General features: G+C 57.7%; 1 long non-coding RNA gene across 2 annotated transcripts; it reads left to right on the plus strand.

Moving 5' to 3' along the window:
• The first annotated feature begins 1045 nt into the window (after positions 1-1045).
• On the plus strand, positions 1046-11361 carry LOC112923188 (uncharacterized). Of its 2 annotated transcripts, none has more exons than XR_003235627.2 (7): positions 1046-1255; positions 1898-2022; positions 6104-6279; positions 7104-7183; positions 7927-9198; positions 9396-9543; positions 9903-11361. It is a non-coding gene; the product is annotated as an uncharacterized lncRNA (long non-coding RNA). The 2 variants fall into 2 exon arrangements; XR_003235628.2 differs by having other exon boundaries at positions 1148-1255; positions 1905-2022.
• Positions 11362-18696: the final 7335 nt, after the last annotated feature.

Genomic DNA, 18696 nt, shown 5'->3' on the forward strand with positions numbered 1-18696 from the left:
GGCTAGGGCTCCCGGCTTGGGCTTGGGCTTGGGCTCCAGGCCAGGGCTCCGGGCTAGAGCTCCGGGCTTGGGCTCCCGGCTTGGGCTTGGGCTTGGGCTCCGGGCTTAGGCTCCGGGCTTGGGCTCCGGGCTAGGGCTCCCGGCTTGGGCTCCGGGCTTGGGCTCCGGGCTTGGGCTCCCGGCTTGGGCTTGGGCTTGGGCTCCGGGCTTAGGCTCCGGGCTTGGGCTCCGGGCTAGGGCTCCGGGCTAGGGCTCCCGGCTTGGGCTCCGGGCTTGGGCTCCGGGCTTGGGCTTGGGCTTGGGCTCCGGGCTTGGGCTCCCGGCTTGGGCTTGGGCTTGGGCTTGGGCTCCGGGCTTGGGCTCCGGGCTAGGGCTTGGGCTTGGGCTCCGGGCTTGGGCTCCGGGCTAGGGCTCCGGGCTTGGGCTTGGGCTTGGGCTTGGGCTCCAGGCCAGGGCTCCGGGCTAGGACTCCGGGCCAGGGCTCCGGGCTAGGGCTCCGGGCTTGGGCTCCCCGCTTGGGCTCCGGGCTAGGGCTCCGGGCTTGGGCTCCCCGCTTGGGCTCCGGGCTAGGGCTCCGGGCTTGGGCTCCCCGCTTGGGCTCCGGGCTTGGGCTCCCGGCTTGGGCTCCCGGCTTGGGCTTGGGCTTGGGCTCCCAGCTTAGGCTCCGGGCTTGGGCTCCGGGCTTGGGCTCCGGGCTAGGGCTCCCGGCTTGGGCTCCGGGCTTGGGCTCCGGGCTTGGGCTCCGGGCTAGGGCTCCGGGCTAGAGCTCCCGGCTTGGGCTCCGGGCCGAGTCCAGCCCGGCCAGCGTTGCCATGGCAGCGCCGCGGGCGGGGATGCTGGAGGCCCAGCTCGCCCCTTTGTGCCGCGGGGGCGGCGGCGCGCTCCCCCCACCCTCCCCGCCCGCCGCGGCTGGCGGCCCGGACCCCGGGGGAGGGGGAGGTGGAGGGGGCGGGGCGGGGGCCGAGGGGAGGCTGCGGGCTCGCGGGGGGGGGGCCGGCCCGAGGGGCGCCGAGGCGCGGCCGGGGGTGGGGCGCCTCCGCCCGCCAGCCGCTCCCGCATTAAAATTTCATGGGCGCTGCAGCAGCTTACAAAGACGACGCCGGCTGCGCTCGGGGGGCCGGAGGGAGGGAGGCTGCGGACGAGTGCGGGGAGGAGTTTGCGGTGGGAGGCGCTTGCAGGGGCTCCCCCAGTTCTGCGCCGTGAGCCCGGGCACAAAGAGCCCTCTGCACTGGCGCCGCAGGACCGCGGACCCGAGGTGAGCGCCGCCGGGCGCTGGCGGCCCCCCCACCCCGAGCGCCCGGCGCCCCGCGCGCGGCCGACAGCCTCGCTCCCCGAGGTCGGGTCGAGGGTGGGTCCCGGGGTCCCCGGCAGCGTTCAGGGGATGGCAAGGGCTGCCCGGAGTGGCCCTCATTTGCAGGACGGAGAGCTCCTGCCGCCCGCACTCGTCCAGCGCGGCCAAGACTGGGGCCTGGGTGGGGCTTGGGGGCCGCGGGGGAGGCTGCGCTGGGAGCCCGGTGCGGGGTGCGGGGTGCGGGGGGCGCGGGGCGGGGGGGCGAGTTGTCCTCAGTCGGGATCCGAGGGCGAACAAAGACCTTCCCCACCCCCCGCTGCCGGACCGGAGGAGGGGACCCTGGACCTCGCCGGCCCAGCAGGTCGGCCGCTAAGTGGCCCAGCCCGGGACGGAGCCCGGTGGCCTGGGAACTGGGGTGGGGGTGGGTGCTTGAGCCCCGCTTCTCTCCTACCGAGCCCACCGCCCAGGGCCTGCTCGGGCTCGGTCGGGGGGACTCAGATTCTAGACGTGCGGCGCGCTGGGTGGGTCCCGCGGATGGGGAGGGCAGGAGAACCACCTTCCTTGAGAAGAATGATGGCAATGATGATGATAAAAATAACCCGTCAGTTTACAGAGAGCTTACTTTACGCCAGCAACGTGTTTAGTGCTTTGCACGCATCACCGCCACAGTCCCACGAGGAGCTAAGAACCCCATTTTAGAGATGAGGACGCTGAGATCCGGAGACGGTTAGGTACGTGTCCAAGGTCACAATGCCAGTGATTCTGTGTCCAGATATGTACAATTCTAAAGCCCGGTGTATATCCCCAAACAGGTCTGGGGAGCCCTCAGAGCCCTTGCCACCTCTCCTCCTCCCCAGGACGCGCTCTAGAGAGGCTGGAAATGAAGAGGGGGTTATCAGATCTCCTGTGCCCCCAGCGGAGGGTCCCGGGCCAGAGAAATTGCTTCTGGGACTCTGCAGGGGGAGGCCTGGGGGACCCGGAATCCCTCCTGTCCACCCCAGGCTCCAGACCAGCGCGCGCGGGGATTGCTGGCGCGCACACCCCACTGCAGTGCCGCCGCGGGGAGGTCCGCCCCCACCTGCTGCTGGGGGAAGCGGGGAGGGGGGAGGGGAGGGAGACTGGTGCGGGGAGAGGGGTCGCGAGAGAAAGGCGACGGCATGTGCGGGAAGAGGCTTTGTTTTTGCCGGTGCCGACCCCAGACCGAGCGCCCACCCCGAGCAGAACGCTGGTGCTGGGCGCAGTGCTTTACTTTCCCAAAGCGCATCCCCTTCTGGGAGCACCTGGGAGCTAAGCGATCGCCTGGGTTTGGTGGGGGCTGTGGGGGGCGGGGGGGAGGCGGGGATGAGTAATTCCACTTGACAGGGAGACCTGAGGACAGCGGTTCTCAGACTTTAGGGGCGTTGCTTCAAATATGCAGATGTCCGTGCCACGTGGCCAGGGGATGAGTCAGCAGGACTGGGTGGGGCTGGGCATCTGGGTGTTTACTCAGCCCCCTCCTCCCCGTCATCAAGCAGGTGGTCAGACCTTCCGCTGGTCGAGGGAAGGGTACCCCAGCCTCTCCCCCGCCCCAGCGCAGAACCGTGTCGCAGTCCGCGCAAAATGGTATCCCCTGGGACCCTTTGGCCAGTGCCTGGCTTTGGGTGGCACTGAATCCCTCCCACACTGGCTCTGATTAAATTCACGTTGAAAGAATTTATGGGTAGCAGCGCCTGCGCCCCTCCACGCCTGCATTTGATTATTTGGTGACCCTTGCCATTTGAGAAGGGCTCTAGATCTACCCTGCATCTCTCTTACTGCTTTTTCTGTCTCTCCAACTCTTCACGGAGGAGAGAGCTGGTCTTCAGAGCCCCCCCCCCCCCCCCCCCAAGGAATCAAACCCCTTGTGCCAGCTTTAGGAGACCCATTCTCTACGCTTGCATTAAAAATGAGAATTTTATCATTTGGGGTGATTTTTAAGAATGAACTTATCAGTTTAATACAATGGAGGATAATTGTAAAAGGTTGGAGAGGACAGATGTACTCTATACTCATATGCCCTTTGGTTGGACCTGCCAGTTGTTTTCATTCTTCTTTCTTTCTTTCTTTCTTTCTTTCTTTCTTTCTTTCTCTTTCTTTCTTTCTTTTTCTTTTTTTAAAAATATTTTCATTTCTAACTCCCTTCTCTGGATCTGATCCGTGTTTCCACCTAGGTCACCTCTTAAGCTCAGCTTCAGTAAGGAGGTAATTTCCCTCCTCTGAGCCTCAGTCGCCTCATCTGTAGAATGGGAATCATACTCCCTGCCTTAGAAGGCTGTCATGAGGCTAAGAAGCAGTACGTATGAAGTGCCTGCAGCCAGTAGGTGCCTGATAAAGATATAACTGCTGAGTGGGCCCACTGTGTACTGGCTGAGTCCACTTACATGGCCCCTAAGTCCTTTATGATCTCGAGTTATTTGCTTTTATTTGCATTGGGGCTGTTGGTTCCTCTTCTGGGTGACCCTTGGGCTGTTTGAGCAGGGGGGTGTTTCTGGGGCACTGGGTCCATTGTGCAAGTTCAGTGGGCTGGTGAATAACTTATAAGCTATCCTTTGTTCCAAGGGGGTCCTTCCTCTAGTCTCTGAGGCTTGGCTCATCTGTCAGCTGGAGCTCTATGTGGAACAATAGCCAGAGATACACTGGGGCAGAGGCAAAGGCTGGCTGAGAGTGACATCTGTCTCTGTGTCCCTCACCAGGCTGATCGGATCAGATGAGGCGGGGGTCCCCTCCCCACCTTGTGGTCTGGGTGGGCCCCTGTGGAAGCTGGATGAGCCATGGAAGGGAGGGAGAGACTGAACCAATTGTGTACTCAAGGGTATGGAGTAAAACACAACGCCTCTACAGCTTAGTGACCGTTTGCCAGGCTTCTTGCTGGGTGCTGCCTCGTGGAGACCCCGTGAAGAGGCTGGGAATTGGGCATTACAACTGAGACACTGAGGCTCAGAGAGGTGGAGTGCTTAGCTCAGGATCACACAGCCAGTTGCAAGGAGAGTCAGGACTTCACCCTGGGTCTCGTCTGGCCCTGAGACGTGTGTTTGTGACTACAGCACCACACCACCTCCTCTCCTAAATGTCAATTTGATCCGTTGCCTCGAGACTGTGGAAGCAACTGGAATCAAATGACCCGATATGGTTTAGCAATCGTGGGCCAGTTTCCCCAATGGTGGTGGTACTAAGGCTCCTGGCCACTCTGTTTTCAGTGTACACATCCCTTCCTGGAGGCTTCTCCCATTTAACTTCAACCCCAATTTGAACACAAGTCTTCCACCCTTTTGGGGTTCAATAAGCCTTAGAATCCAGTCGCACCACTTTCTCGATGGATGATGTAGTGAGACACTTTGAACTTGTTTGTTCATCTGTAAAATGGGGACAAGAAAACCCAGTTTATTCTTTTGTCAGGTAGTTGAAAGTGCCCCCAGGTAGTATCTGTCCTCAATACATGTTGGTTTCCCTTCATTCTCCTTTTAGTCTCTTCCCTCCCCCTGCAGCTCAGGGACTCCCTTCCCTTGTTTGAGGGCGACTTGCATTTCGAAGCTCTTTTGTGCCTGCCGTGTTTGAATTTGTCCGGAAACAGGGTTTTCCGCAGCTCTGCAGATGGGTCTGTTTCCCTCAGCTGGGCTCCTGCGCCTCTTATTCCCGGGAGGCTCCCCTTATTTCTCAGCACTCACTCATCCAAAGCAATTTAGGCCAACATCTCCCGTATGCCAGCTCTCTGAGTAGCTATTTTATTCCAGAGTCAGGGAAAAAAACCAAGAACCCAGAGGGACCCTAAAATGCAACTGAATGCATATTTCCCTGGCAGCTGTTCCTCCGTTACCAGGAACGGCACAGAGTTTGGGGGGGGGGATGAATATCCCACAATGGTGTTAATGAGCCGTGGGTGTGATGGTAGTATTAACAGTGTAAGAAAATAATAGAATATGAGCTAATAGGTAGTATTTATTATCCCATGTGATCCTCAGAGCAGCTTTGGGAAGTGGGTGCCATTATAATCCCATTTCCTGGATAAGGGGACAGGCTCAGAGCAGAAGTGGGATTGTTCAGCATGGCCCAGTAGGATGGACCCCGTGCTGTCAGGCCCGTCCGTGTCCTGTCCAATGCTGGGGGATGTTTTGGCTGGCACCAGCCCCAGCAAGATCGCTTTCCTGGTTGCCTTCTTCTTTAGTATTTTTTTTTAATTTTTATTTTTAAAAAAAATTTATTTATTTATTCATGAGAGACACAGAGGGAGAGGCAGAGACACAGGCAGAGGGAGAAGCAGACTCCATGCAGGGAGCCTGATGCGGGACTTGATCCTGGGACCCAGAGATCACACCCTGAGCCGACGGCAGGCGCTCAACCACTGAGCCACCCAGGTGTCCCTTCTTTTGTATTTTTATTTTTATTTTATTTTATTTTTTTTATGATAGTCACACACACACACAGAGAGAGAGAGAGAGAGAGAGAGAGGGGCAGAGACATAGGCAGAGGGAGAAGCAGGCTCCAGGCACCAGGAGCCCGACGTGGGATTTGATCCCAGGTCTCCAGGATCGCGCCCTGGGCCAAAGGCAGGCGCTAAACCGCTGCACCACCCAGGGATCCCTCTTTTGTATTTTTAAAATATTTTATTTATAGGAACACCTGGCTGGATCCCAGGACCCTGAGATCGTGACCTGAGCCAGTTGCCCCTCCTGTTTTTTTCTTCTGATCTGCATCTGAAGGAATCAGTTTTGGCCTGACCCTGGCATCTACTCTCTAGTGTACTCATGGGTACATATTTATTTCCCTCCTCTTCTTTATTTCTATTTCTCTCCGTAGCAGCTGGATGCATCTCCTAGCCCACCCATGGGATTCCAGACATGTCTACATGACCATCACAATCCTACCAGCATCGAAGGAGTAACCAAGGGGACCCTTCTGTGCACCCTTGGGATAACAGAGACCAGCCCCATGCTATGAAATCCATTGGTGTGGAAACCTTCTGACTCTCAGAGGTAGGAGGGATCTCTAGAATCTTCTGGATCCCTCAAGCAGAGCCTGCCTGCTGGGGCCTCTGACCTTGGCTTGCAGGGGGGGGGGGGGGTGGTCTGTGTGGGGTGGTGGGGGCTGAGATGCCAGGGCCCTGGGGCCACAGGGAAGTTTCTGTCTGGCCTTTGATCGAGCTCTTCTCCATTCTTATCCTCTACGTCTTTTTTTTTTTTTTTTTCTTATCCTCTACGTCTAAAGGAGTTTTGAAAAATAACAAGTTATGATTTACCTATAATAAAGTGCACCCATTCAAAGCATACATTTTAATCAAATGTTTTGTGTTTTGCTAAATGTGGACACCTGCATAACCATCACCACAATCCACATCTAGAACATTTTCAGCTCCCTAAAATATCCCCCTGTGTTCCTTCGCTGCCAGTCCCCTCCCGGCCCCAGCTCCAGCCCCAGGGAACCACTGATCTGCTTCCTCTGGCTAGAAATTAAACTTGTGTTTTCTAAAATTCTATTAATATGGAATCTTTTGTATTGGGCTTCTTTTGCTCAGGATAATGTCTTGAGGTTCATACTTGTTACAGCATGGATCAGTGGTTCTGTCCTTTTTTGGGTCTAACTTTATGGAAGGCATGGTGTAAATGTTATAACATCCATTTCAAGTGCACAGTTTGATGACTTGTAGCAAATGTACCAAGGTACAGCACAAGTTGCCATAAATCCATTTTAGGATATTTCCACTGCCTCGGTAAATGCGCCCCCATACCTACTCACTGCTAATCTCTACCATCCCACCCTTGATTCCAGATGACCACTAGTCTACTTTCCGTCTCTGCAGGTTTGTCTTTTCTGGACCTTTCACATATGTGGAGTCAAACAGCACGCAGTCTCTTGTGCCTGGCTTCTTTCTTCTTCGAGGTTTGTCCAAGTCGTAGCATGGAATGGTCACTTGTCTTTTTTTTGTTTTTTTGAAGATTTTATTTATTTATTCATGAGACACACACACACACACACACACACACACACACACACACACACACAGAAAGGCAGAGACACAGGCAGAGGGAGGATCAGGCTCCCTGCAGGGAGCCCGATGCAGGACTTGACCCCGGAACCCCAGGGATCACACCCTGAGCCAAAGGCAGACCCTCAACCACAGAGCCACCCAGCCGCCCCTACCGTTCCTTTTTACTGAGGAGTAGCTTTCATTATATAAACGTACGACCGTTTGTGTATCCATCCATGCGCATGGGGTTTTAATTTGATCTGTGTTACTGGGGGTAAATACACCTCCCACTCCAGGAGGCATATCCTACTTCTGGGACATCACCAAGTATGGCACAAAGATTTTCTCAGCCGGTGAAAACAATTTTGGGAATGCTCACCGTGTGCCAGGCACTAGGTAACCCTTGAAGAATAATGGACATTGAGTTGCACGTCGGATATGTGGTCTCAAGGAGGCAATACTCTCATCTCTTCACCTGCCCTTAACGCCCATGCCTTCCTTGCTACCCTCCTAGACAGGGGTACACTGCTTCACCCAGGGGTTGGCGTTTCCCTCGAAACCTTCATTGCCTTATTGATTTTGGGGTCCGCAGGGTCGGGGGAAGGGCCTTTGTGTCAAGCAAGGCTCCTCTGAGCAGCCCAGGATCTATTTACAGAGTACAGCAAGGTCCTGGGACAGAGAAGAGAGGAGGGGATTTCCGAATCTTCCTGAACATTCGTGACCGCCCTGGGGAAGCAGCCTTGCAGATAAGTATTCCAACTTACCTGCCCACAGCCTACCTGCCTGCCCTCTTTTGGTCTGTGCAGGAAAGTGTAGAACCTCAGAATCCCACGTGGGGGTGGAGGTGGAGGTGGGGGGTGGGGATCAGCTTTTCTACCCCTCTGTGTCACAAACAAAGACCTTGTCCCTGTTTCATGGGGCCCCAGAGAGGGTCATCTTCCCACCCCTGTTTTTGGCATGGAGGCTAGAATTTTGTAAACTCCCACCATCGGGAACTTCTGTGGACGTGAGTCAAGTGACCTCACCTCAAGAACCTGTAGATGTGGTGTCAGAAGGAGGCAGGAGGGGACTGGTGACTCCTGGCAGCGCTTCTCAGTTCTGACCCTCTGTCGTCATATTCGTGAAAGTTGGCCAGGGCTCCTCTTTACCTGGCGGTTGAGCGGGGACACTGGCACTGTGACTCTAGGGCCACATTCTTTCCTCCAGGTCTGGACCCGTGCCTTGAGGCTCAGGTGCCCATTGCAAACTCTGAACACCCACCGAGGGGCCCCCTGACTCTCCTGGCACAGGTCTGCCGGTTGATGAAGATAGCTTAGCTGTCACCACAGGCAAAACCGAGAGATGATTCTGGGTCAGGATTAGCAGGTGTGTAGTGGGGGCAGAAGAGTATCTGAGGCTGAGCCGAAGGCCCCCCCTATTTCCTCCTCTCCGCTGCCTCGAACTGTGGGTTAGTACTGTGCACTCTGGGTGAATGCAGGGCGGGAAGGATCCCAGGGCGCAGAGAGAGAAAGAGAGAGAGGGACAGACTTCCCAGGGCCACACAGGATGATGGCTGAGCTGGATCAGAACTCTGGATTCCTGACTCCGTTCACTGCTTCCACTCAGCTATTGCCAAGCTGAATTTGTTTTACTTTGTCCTGGGCCCCCTTCTGCTGTTATTGGGGAACAGAGAGGTGGGTGAGGGCACCCCCCCTCAACCCAAGGACATTCGGGAGTGGGAGGAAGGGAGGTGGTGGGCAGTGTGCCTGGGCCCAGCCTCTCTGGCTCCAGGGGGGCCTTCTTCTTGTTACCAGAGACTTCTGGCCATGCCCCCCACCTGGGGAGGGGGCCTGGGTGCAGTTTTCTCCTGCGGCGTGGTTGGCTCTTTTGTCTTCTAGGATGGGATCTACCTGGGAAAGTGGCCGGGAGCTGGGCTGGGAGCTGCCAGGTAAGCCTGGGGAAGCGTGGGGAAGGAAGTTGCACTGGGCTTAGTTTTATGGGGGCATGATCGTTCCCCCACCAGGAAGGCCCAGCCAGGTGGCTGGAAGGCTTGCTCTGTGCAGTCTTATGGGGGGTGTGTGGGGACCGAATCAAGACCACTGTGGGTGGGTTATGGCAAACCTTTCAGTATGTTCCTTTCCTCAGGATGAACGTGGACCAAGCACCTTCTCTGAGCTAGATCCTGGGGATCCAGAGGTGAACACCAGAGACACCGTCCCACCCTTGCAGATCTTCACACGAGAACATGATTTATCACCGTCTCAGCGAGGGAATGAGCTCCCCGTCCTGGGAGGTGTGCATGTGTGCGTGTGTATATGTGTGTACTGGGGGAAGGTGGTGCCGAAGTTCCCTTGGTAGGGATGTTGTAAAGGCAATCCAAGCCTCCTGGGGCCTCTGGAGCCTCTTTTTGCCCACCTGAACCCTTGCCCCTTGTCTGCCCATGCACCAGGCTCCTATTATTGCTCTTGTAGTCCTGCCAGGGTGGAAAACTGTTCCTGAGTTTCTTTTAAAAATCATTAGTGTCTAGAGCCCTTACCCACACCCTGTCTAGAGAGCCTGAGGGTCTCTGAAGGTGTCTCCCCCCTCAGAGGTGGGGTTAGGTTGGGGGATGGAGGCTGTGTCCTCGTCCTAACTCGCTGCACCTCCCCCCAGGAGGCTCAGCCTGGCCTGATCATCTCTTTGGAGCCCGGGTGACTCGGGACTCTGGCCACGGTGACATAGGGAGCAGCCTTTGGTGGTTTCCTGGAACTCTGGGAAGACCTCATCTTTCCCAACTGCTAAGACGGAGCCTCCTGTGGATAAAGGACCCTCCCGGTTGGCGCTCAGCTGAGGACATGCCCTGGCTCTGGAGGAGAGCTTGGGGGCGGGGTGTGAGGGAGGCTGGGAGCCCCCTGCCCCTCCGTGTCCACCTGGACCCCACCTGTTGGACCTTACCGTCTGCACCTGGAGGCCACTTCTTGACCTGTGCCGACTTGGTCCCTCTCCACAGCCCTGCTCGTGGCCAGTCCGTGTCCACCTGGGCCACGGCCCTGCCAGCCCTACCCTTACGAAGGTGGGGTCCCTAAGGACCCTACAGGACGGGGCAGGAACTCAGGGATGGGAGTCAGGGGGGAGCTACCAGTGGGAAGGAGGGAGACACAGCTTCGTGGCCTCCGTCGGCTCAGAGTCTGCCTTGCGTCGTCTGCTCTTGAGTGATTCTCATTTTTGTGGGTGCTTTTTGGATGAGGCTTTCCTGTGCCTCTGTGCCTCCTGTGCCTGAAGGTCAGAGGGAAGAGGCAGTTGGGGTCCGGGAGGACCCTTCCCCAAGTGTGGTCGAGTTCTGGGGCCCACCTGGAGGGGCAGAAGGTACACTATCCTGAAAGGGCAGGGTTTGCCACAGACCAGGTGGCCCAGGCTGGGGGAGCTCACAAGAGGGAGACAGATCCAGCCTTGTCCTCCCCAGGCTCGAGGGGTCGGTCACCCAGCCAGATCACAGACCCCTGCTCCGTGTTGCACTGATCCTAGATTCTGTCCTTGGGGGGCAAGGCAGCCAGGGCGGGCCCCAGGCATAGGCAGCCTCCTCCTTACACGGCTGCAGGTTCACTTCCCTGCGCACGGCTCCATTCTCTACCCAGTCCAGCCTCTCCAGGGCGCGGGGTGGGGGTGGTCCAGCGCTTGTCCAAGAGCAGCCCATGGTCTAACATAGGCAAGTTTAAAAACTGGGCTTTCCTTTCCTGGGGGTGGAAAGAGAGCCTGCATTGGTTCGAGCTGCCCTAACAGCATACTACAGCCCCGGGTGGTGGTGGTGGTGGTGTGCTTAAACAGCAGAAATGTGTTTTCTCATAGTTCTGGTGGCTGGGAGACCAAGATCAAGGTGTGAGCGGGGGTTGGTTTCTCCCGAGGCCTCTCTCCTCAGCTTGCAGATGGCCACCTTCTTGGCTGTGTCCTCACACAGCTTTTTCTCTGTGCTCATGTGCGGGGCTTGGGGGGGTGGTTGGTGAGGAGGAGGGGCAGATCTGGTGTCTCTTCCTCTTTTTCTAAGGATGCCAGTCCTGTTGGATTAGGGTCCCACTCTTATGGCCTCTTTGAACCTTAATTTCCTCCGTAAATGTCCCATGGGTGATGGTGGCAACTTGTGAATCTGTGTGTGTGTGTGGGGGGGCACACAACCCAGTCCATACAGATGGTCACCACAAGCATGGAAAGCTGGAGCCATCTTCCCCCTCAGCAGCTCCACAGCCATGGGGAGGGCAGAGCAGAGGTGTGGGAAGTAGGGTAGAGTGTGGGAGGCACTGTGCTAGGATGGTCTTGTCCTAGAGCCTCAGGGATGGATTCAGGGAGCTGGCTGGACCAGGGCAGTGAGGAGGAGCCCCAGGAGAAGAATGTCCTGGGAAGAGCCTGGGCCTTGGAGCCCGGGGGTGTGTCCCCCGCTGTGCAGCCTTGGGCAGGTCACATCTTCTCTGTGAGTCTGATGTCAACTTTGGAACAGGAGCCATGTGCTCCCTTCCGGGGTGGGGCATGGGGAGGAGTCAGTGAGGGCACATGCCTGCACAGTGCTAGGCCCCTAGCAGGTTGCTCACTTAACACTCCCATCCCACCGGAAGTTTAGATTTAGGGCTTATCTATTTTCTGTGCTCTGGAACTGCCAACTTGGCATCTTCTGATCCAGAGGCATTTCCGACTAGCCCTTCCCCTGCCTGTTTTCTTAATATCCATCTCGCATCAGCTTGGGGAGGTGGCCGTACTTTATTGCCTCCTGAGTAGCTCCAAAGGCCTCCTGGGCCACCCTCTCATGAGGAGTGAGCACCTACTGTGGCTCTTTCCTGTGCCGGTCGCTTGCAGTGGGGCTATAGGTGAAGCTCTGGCCGTGATTGAAACCTTCAGGATTGCACAGCTGAGCAATTGGAACTGGAGAATTGGAGAATGCGGCAGAGAACAGTCCACTGAGGCACAGGTTCTGAGTGCTTAGTGGGGTGGGAGTTAGATTCCACAATGACCTGGGTAGGCTTCCAGCAAGCCTGAACCAGCTAGGGCCTTGAAGGACAAGAAGGATGTGGCTTAGCTGATAGCCTCCAGGGCCCTGGAAGATTTTCCCAAAGTAAGTCCTAGGAGATGTCATTGCTCTTAAACAAAAAGGGGAGGTGGTATTGGTGGAGTTCAAATTCAACCAGTTCCTGAAATGCAGGACTTATCAGAGCCTTTAAAGTGCCAAGGGGAATTGTGAGTACTCAAGGACAGCCAGGATTCAGTGTTCTCCCCTTTTATGGCAACAGAGCCCTTTTCTTATGGAGCATCATTTAGAACTGAGGGAGCAATCGGGTGGGGCTTCTGTGGGGAAACTACACAGCATGGATAGGAGATGACCCAGCCGGGCACTCTCAGGGGCTTTGTAGCACCGACTGGAAAGGCAGCAGACCAGGAGGGGCTGGGTGTTGGAACTTGGTTCTAGGAGTCAGGTGAGCTCTATGCAGTTTTTTTTTTTGGGGGGGGGGAGGGTAGGAGAGCAGGCCTGCGGTTGGAGTAGCCAGAAGCCTGGCACCTGGTGGAGGAGATGTCCGCTGGACATGGTACCTCTGGACTTGATGCCCTTGGGGCATCACACCTTTTTTGGGAAGACGCTGCTGTGTGTGTGTGTTGTGTGTGCGTGTACACGCACGCGTGCCTGAGTGTGACAGGATCCAGCCTTCTGGGAGGGGGCTGACCAGAACCAGGCAGGGGTTTCCGGCCAGGACCAGCAGGATCTATTTTCAGGTTAACCAAACTGTTCCGGCGGGAGGGCCCCTCAGGCCCAGAGCCGAGAAATTGGGAAGCAAAATGGCCTGGGGCGAGGTCCTCGGGACTCAGGCTCGATTGGGGAGGGGGGGGGGCGCTGAGAAGCGTGGAGGCGGAGCCCCTGCCCTGGTCAGGCCCGGCTCCCTGGCTGGTGGGGCGGGAGGCCTCTGGGGCTGAGCTGAGGGGCCCGGGGCAGTGTTGCATGGTGTGATTAACCTACTAACCCAGGGCTCGGCCGGGACGCTGTGGCGTGTGACGAGGTGCCTGGCCTTCTGCCAACCAACTAACCCACTAACCAGGCCCGAGCATGCCCTACTAACCCCTTGCAGCCAGACCCTACTAACCTTGCAGCTCATGGGCCTTTCAAGGGGCTGGGACGTGGGGGCAGACGACAACGCTCCAGAAGGCCCTGCCCGTGGCCTGGGATCTCTGTGCAGACCCACGTTCCAGGACAGGGCACGCAACTAGGACTGTCGCCAGCCCTGCCGCTTCCTGCTGAGCGATTCTGAGCAGGTCACCCAACCTCTCTGAACCCGTTTCCTGAGCCGCAGGACGCGACTGTGACCTTCACCTCACAGGCTGCAGCGAGGCTTCCCCTGAATGTACAGTTCTTGACACAGGACAGATCCTTAAAAAGAACCTATAGATATCTGGGTGGGAGCGGGGGTGGGGAGCCCAGGAAACCCATTGGTCGTGCCCCTGCCTGGGCCCTGGTCCCTCGGGGTGTTCTGCACACAGACCCTTCTGCCTGGGGCCAGACACTCGCTTTGAACCCTGTGTCTCCCCCACATTCTTCCTCGTCCCCAGCTTTCTTTTCCGTAGGCGGCTCTTTTGTTCGGTTACTAACCTGTCTAACCCGGGGCTGCCTCCGCCGCACCCCGACCCTCCCTTAACCAACTAACGGACCTGCGTGTGTTCTTCCTTTTCTCCTAGTGACTTCTGTGTGTGTCCGCTGAGGTGCCCCCGTCCGCTGGTGCTGTGCTCTCACTTACTAACCCCGCCCCTACTAACCTCGTTTTCTCTTCCTACTAACCCCAGCCCTGCCGAGCTCTGGGCATCCCTCCTGGCAAGCAGAGTTCCTGGGGCTGGTCCTGCACACAGGGGCCCTCCCCCCTCCCCCCACTTCGCTGCCCCGATTGGCTGTGGGTTGAGCCCAGGGCTGGGTCTGAGGCGGGGGACGGCCCTACTGACCACACCAGGGGCCCAGAGGAGGAGGCCGCCCCCCCCCGCCAGGAGCACGAGCATCTCCTCCGGCGCAAGTCCGGTGGCCCCTGGGGGTGGGGGATGGGGGGTGAGTGTGGAGGCCGGCGGGGCTAGGGCGGGGAGCCCTGGGCTCCCAGCCACGGGGCAGAGAGAGAAGGCGCCTGGGTGCCCTAATTTGGAGGGAGGCGAGGGTGCAATTCCCTGCAGCTGAAAGCGGCAGGTGCAGCAAGCACGGCCCCGCAGGGACACGCCCCCGGAAGCCAGCCGAGGAGGCGTGGCCCCCGCCGGAAGTCGGTGGGCGGGGCCTCCTGCGTAGGAAGGGGATCTCCCGCCCGGGGATTCGCCGAGTGGGGCGCGCAGCACCGGAAGTCGGCCAGAGGGGCGTTTCTTGCCCCGGAAGTCAGGGGGCGGGAGGGACGGGCCGCGGGTGAGTGCGCAGGGCGCCCCTTCCCCGAGAGCCGCGCTCCCCCGCCGCGGCGGACGCGGGCCGCTCCTCGCGCCCCAGGTCCGCAGCCGGCAGCCGGGCAGGGCAGGGACGGAGGCCGGCCCCAGCTTGCCTTCCCCAGAGCCCGCCAGTCGCTGAGCCAGCCGGGGCCACACCTGGGGGTGACGTCACGCCTCACCTCCAGGAGGCACCTGGGCCTGTGTGTGGGCTCCCTCCGGCCCCTCTGCACTAACTTGCTCTCCCGCGGCCGCCTCGGGGGGCTGCCCGCCTGGGGGCTGCGGGCTCCGGGCTCCGGGCTCCCGGCCCGGCTCCGTCCAGCTTCGCCTCGACTAACCCCTGCCCTCCCGGTCTGTTCCTCGCAGCGGACACTAACGGCTTGTGGGTTTCTCTCTACTAACACCAGGTCTAACGCTCCTCGTTACCGTCACGTTAGCAGCTTGGATGTCGGCATGGCTGGGCCGGGGCTGACCCAGCGGAGGCGCAGGGGTGCCGCGGTGCTGCTGCCTGGGCGTCCGCTCCCGCAGAGCTGTCTAGGCGGGAAGGGTGCAAGGGCTCGCGGGGCGGGGCCGGGGCGGGGCGGGGCGGGGCGGGGGCTGGGCTGCGGCCGCGCGCCCGGCAGAGAGGTTCCCGCGGCAGGGGGGTTGGGGTCGAAGCAGAGACCCCGGGCCCGGGCTTTGGCCCCTGGCCTCAGCCCGTCAGCCTCCAGCAGTCTGCATTTGGGCTTTGGTTCTCTTAACCTCCTAGCTCCGACCTAGACCCAGCGGACGGGTGGATGCACCCCTTGTGGACCGGGTGTTTGCAGGGGATACGCCTTTCCTGCATGGCGTCCTTGGTCACCAGCCCAGGGCCTAGAGTCCTTGATTTGGGGAAGCCCCAGGACGGAGAGCTTTGGATCTGAACGTTCACAAGGGTTCAGATGCCATCACCCGTTTACATCGTAGTGCAAATTAGCTCAGCTTCCTCGTCCTTTCACGCAGTGCAGCTGCACCGAGATGCAAGTTTGGCCGGAAGGGAGTTTGGATTGCTTCAGGCCTGGGTGGGGTGGGCGGCTCCTCTGGGAGCAGACAAGGGGAGCCATGGGGCCAGGGGATCCTGGGTGGGCATAAAAGGTACCGTCAGGTCGAGGCGGGGATGGCAAGAGGGACCGTTTTGCTGGCCCAGTCTGGTAGTCCTGTGGGAGAGGGTGGTTGGTGGCAGGGCTTGGAGGATTGGATCCGCTCAGGGACAGGGTCAGGGCTGGCCTGGAGACTTGCAGGCAGGTTGCTTGGGTGAATGGGTGAGCGCTGGTCTGGGGCCAAGAGCTTCTCTGGCAGCCATGGGCGTGGAGCAAATCTAGTGGGGCTGGTAGGGGAGCCGCCTGGGTGTGACCCAGGGTACAGGTGGTTGGAGCTCAGTTGAGGGGTGAGGGAGCTCTCTGCCGCTCTCTAGTGGCCGCTTCATCCATTTCACTCGAAATGGGAAGCTCAGGCACTTGGCATTTTTGGAAATTCTCTTTATTCACTACAAAGATCTGGTGTTGCTGAGGACCTGCTCCGGGTGCTGGGACCCACCTCCGGGCCCTTCCATCAGGTGCTCGTTTAGCTCAGTGGGGGAGGTGGAGAAGTTGACGTGTAATGCAGTGAGATGGATGCTGTGCCAGGGCTGGGCAGGGCTGTGGAAGCACCCAGGAGGTGGGCAAGGATGCTATGCACCGAGTCCATGCGAGGCGCGGTGCTCCCCTGCCAGGGGAGTACTCTTCAGGGTATTTCAGGCTGGTGTATCGGGTGGGTGCGGGGTAGAGTGGAGTGTGGGCAGTCAGGGCAGGCTTTCTAAAGAGGGAGACACCTACAGTGAGCCCTGGTCCGGTGTGGCAGGGAGGAGTTCTGGGTAGTAGGGACGGCAGACACCAGGTTCTGGGCATCAGGGTTGAAGCGGTTCTGGAAGGTTCACGGGGAATGTAGCAGGAGACAGATGGGAAATGGACAAGCACCAGGCCACATTGCCAGGGAGTTTGAGGTTTGTCTGAGGGTAGTGGGGAGCTACAGATGTAACCTGAGGAGGGGGGCGTTGGATTTGAGTTTCAGACGGACAGTTTGGCTATTTCAGCCCAGATGGAATTCGAAGCTTATAATGAGTTCTGGTCAATTTTAGATAATAAGAACTTCTAGCTCGGGGACCCTTAGATGTGCTGTGAGATAAACAGGGTCTCTTAACCTTTGGACCAGCTGGAGCTAGTGCTGCAGTGACTGGGAAGTCAGGCAGGGGCTAGGCTGGGGTGACAGGGACACCTCGGAGAAGGAGCAACCCTGAACATGTGTCACCCCAGCCCCTGGTGGTATGCAGCTCCCGGAGAGGCTCTGAGGGGATGTGCTCATGGGCTGAAAGTCTACAGAATTCCACTTGTCCTGTGTGGTTGCAAGGGGGACATGTGTGTGTGAAGTAACCTTCTGAGAGGCTGATCCTGGGGTCATGGTGAGTGACAACCCTTCTGGAGGCAGAAGGATAGGGACTAGCCCCCCTTAGAGAGATGGCGCTGGTGAGAGTCCAGGGTTCTGCATGCGAATGTGCGTGTGAGTGCTTGTGTGCACGCATGTGTGTCCTTGACTTCAAACCAAAGGAAGCCAATCCCAAGTAGGTGCAGTCTGTTTACCCCCCGCCACCCGCCACCCCCCACCCCCGACCCAGGCTTTTGACGTTCACTCTGGTGCCAAGTCTACTGAACATGAAGCTCATCAGGAGGAGGACCTCATGAGCTGGGGAATTGGTGGCATACTGAGCTCAGGGGATGCCTGGGGTGGGGGTGGGGGTGGTTGTCCCATCCCAACAAAGGATCCCAAAGGCCCTTCTTGGGAGTCTGTCCAGGGACCCATAGTTTTACTTTAACCAGAGAAGACGCTTCCTGTGTGGGGATGCTGAATGTGGGATAGATACTTGGCTACAGGTTAAAGACCAGATTTTTACATGGATCCGGCCATGAAGCGTGAACTTGGCTCTTTTGCTTTTACTGATGAATGTAGCTTCCCTGTAGATACCATTTTGATATTAAAAACTGACTTACACCCGAAGGATGGCTGTTGCTTAAGAGGCAGGAGGGATGTCCATATAGTTCTGGGGAGGAGGGTAGCCAGTTGCATTTCTGAGGGGCTAAAGTGGGTTCTCAAACTTTTCTCAAGACTCTGACCTTACAAGTCCATACGTGGGGGCATTTCTCTTTGTTTTCCATTGTGGGAAAATACACCATAAAATTTTCATTGTAACCATTTTTGAGTGTTATAGTTTAGTGACATTAAATACATTCACATTGTTGTGCTACCATCACCACTGACCATATTTTAAAGCATAGCCTTAATTTTTGCCCAGGACAGTGCTTCCTAGAAAATCTGAGTTCTTATTGCTGAGGTGCTTATATTTCATTGGGAAGGCAAAGAGTTCCTTGGAGACAGAAAAAGGAAGAAGGAGTTTAGCGTATGGGTAAAGGGTTGGCAAATATGTGGCACACATATTGTTCTCCACTGCAGCTACCGTGGCAGACATTGGTAGTTGATCACCTATCTCTCTTTGGGAATCTGGCCACACCTTCAGGATCTGTATCGAAACAGTCTTCTAGGCAGGTTGGTCCAGTCCATCGGGGTATCTTTAATCCTAGGAGTTGGTCCAGGGATTGGGATTCACGACAAACCTTCTGAATCCCAGCGTTGTGTATACCTGCTGTGAGACCTAGGAGGTGACTCACCTTCTCTGAGCCTCCACCTGCGCTTTAGAATAGGGGACAGCACTCTCCCCTAATAGGACGCCCGAAGGGAGTGTTCTCACAGACCTGAGACGGAGCCCAGTGCTTCATAAGTGTTCCCCTGACATCTAAGTTAGCACCAGGTGCTGGGACAGACACCAGGGGAACTGTCACAGAAGAGGTCAGGGGAGGTGAGATAAGGATGGGCAGTAGGGGGAGGCTTCCTGGAAAAGGTGACACATGAGGGAAGCCCTGAAGGATGGGGAAAATCAATCAGTTGGGATAAACTAGCCATGGCAGTGCAGAGTATTTCAGAATGGCTCCTCCGAGATTCAACA

The sequence above is a fragment of the Vulpes vulpes genome, chromosome 10, assembly GCF_048418805.1.
Source record: "Vulpes vulpes isolate BD-2025 chromosome 10, VulVul3, whole genome shotgun sequence".
Taxonomy (NCBI): domain Eukaryota; kingdom Metazoa; phylum Chordata; class Mammalia; order Carnivora; family Canidae; genus Vulpes; species Vulpes vulpes.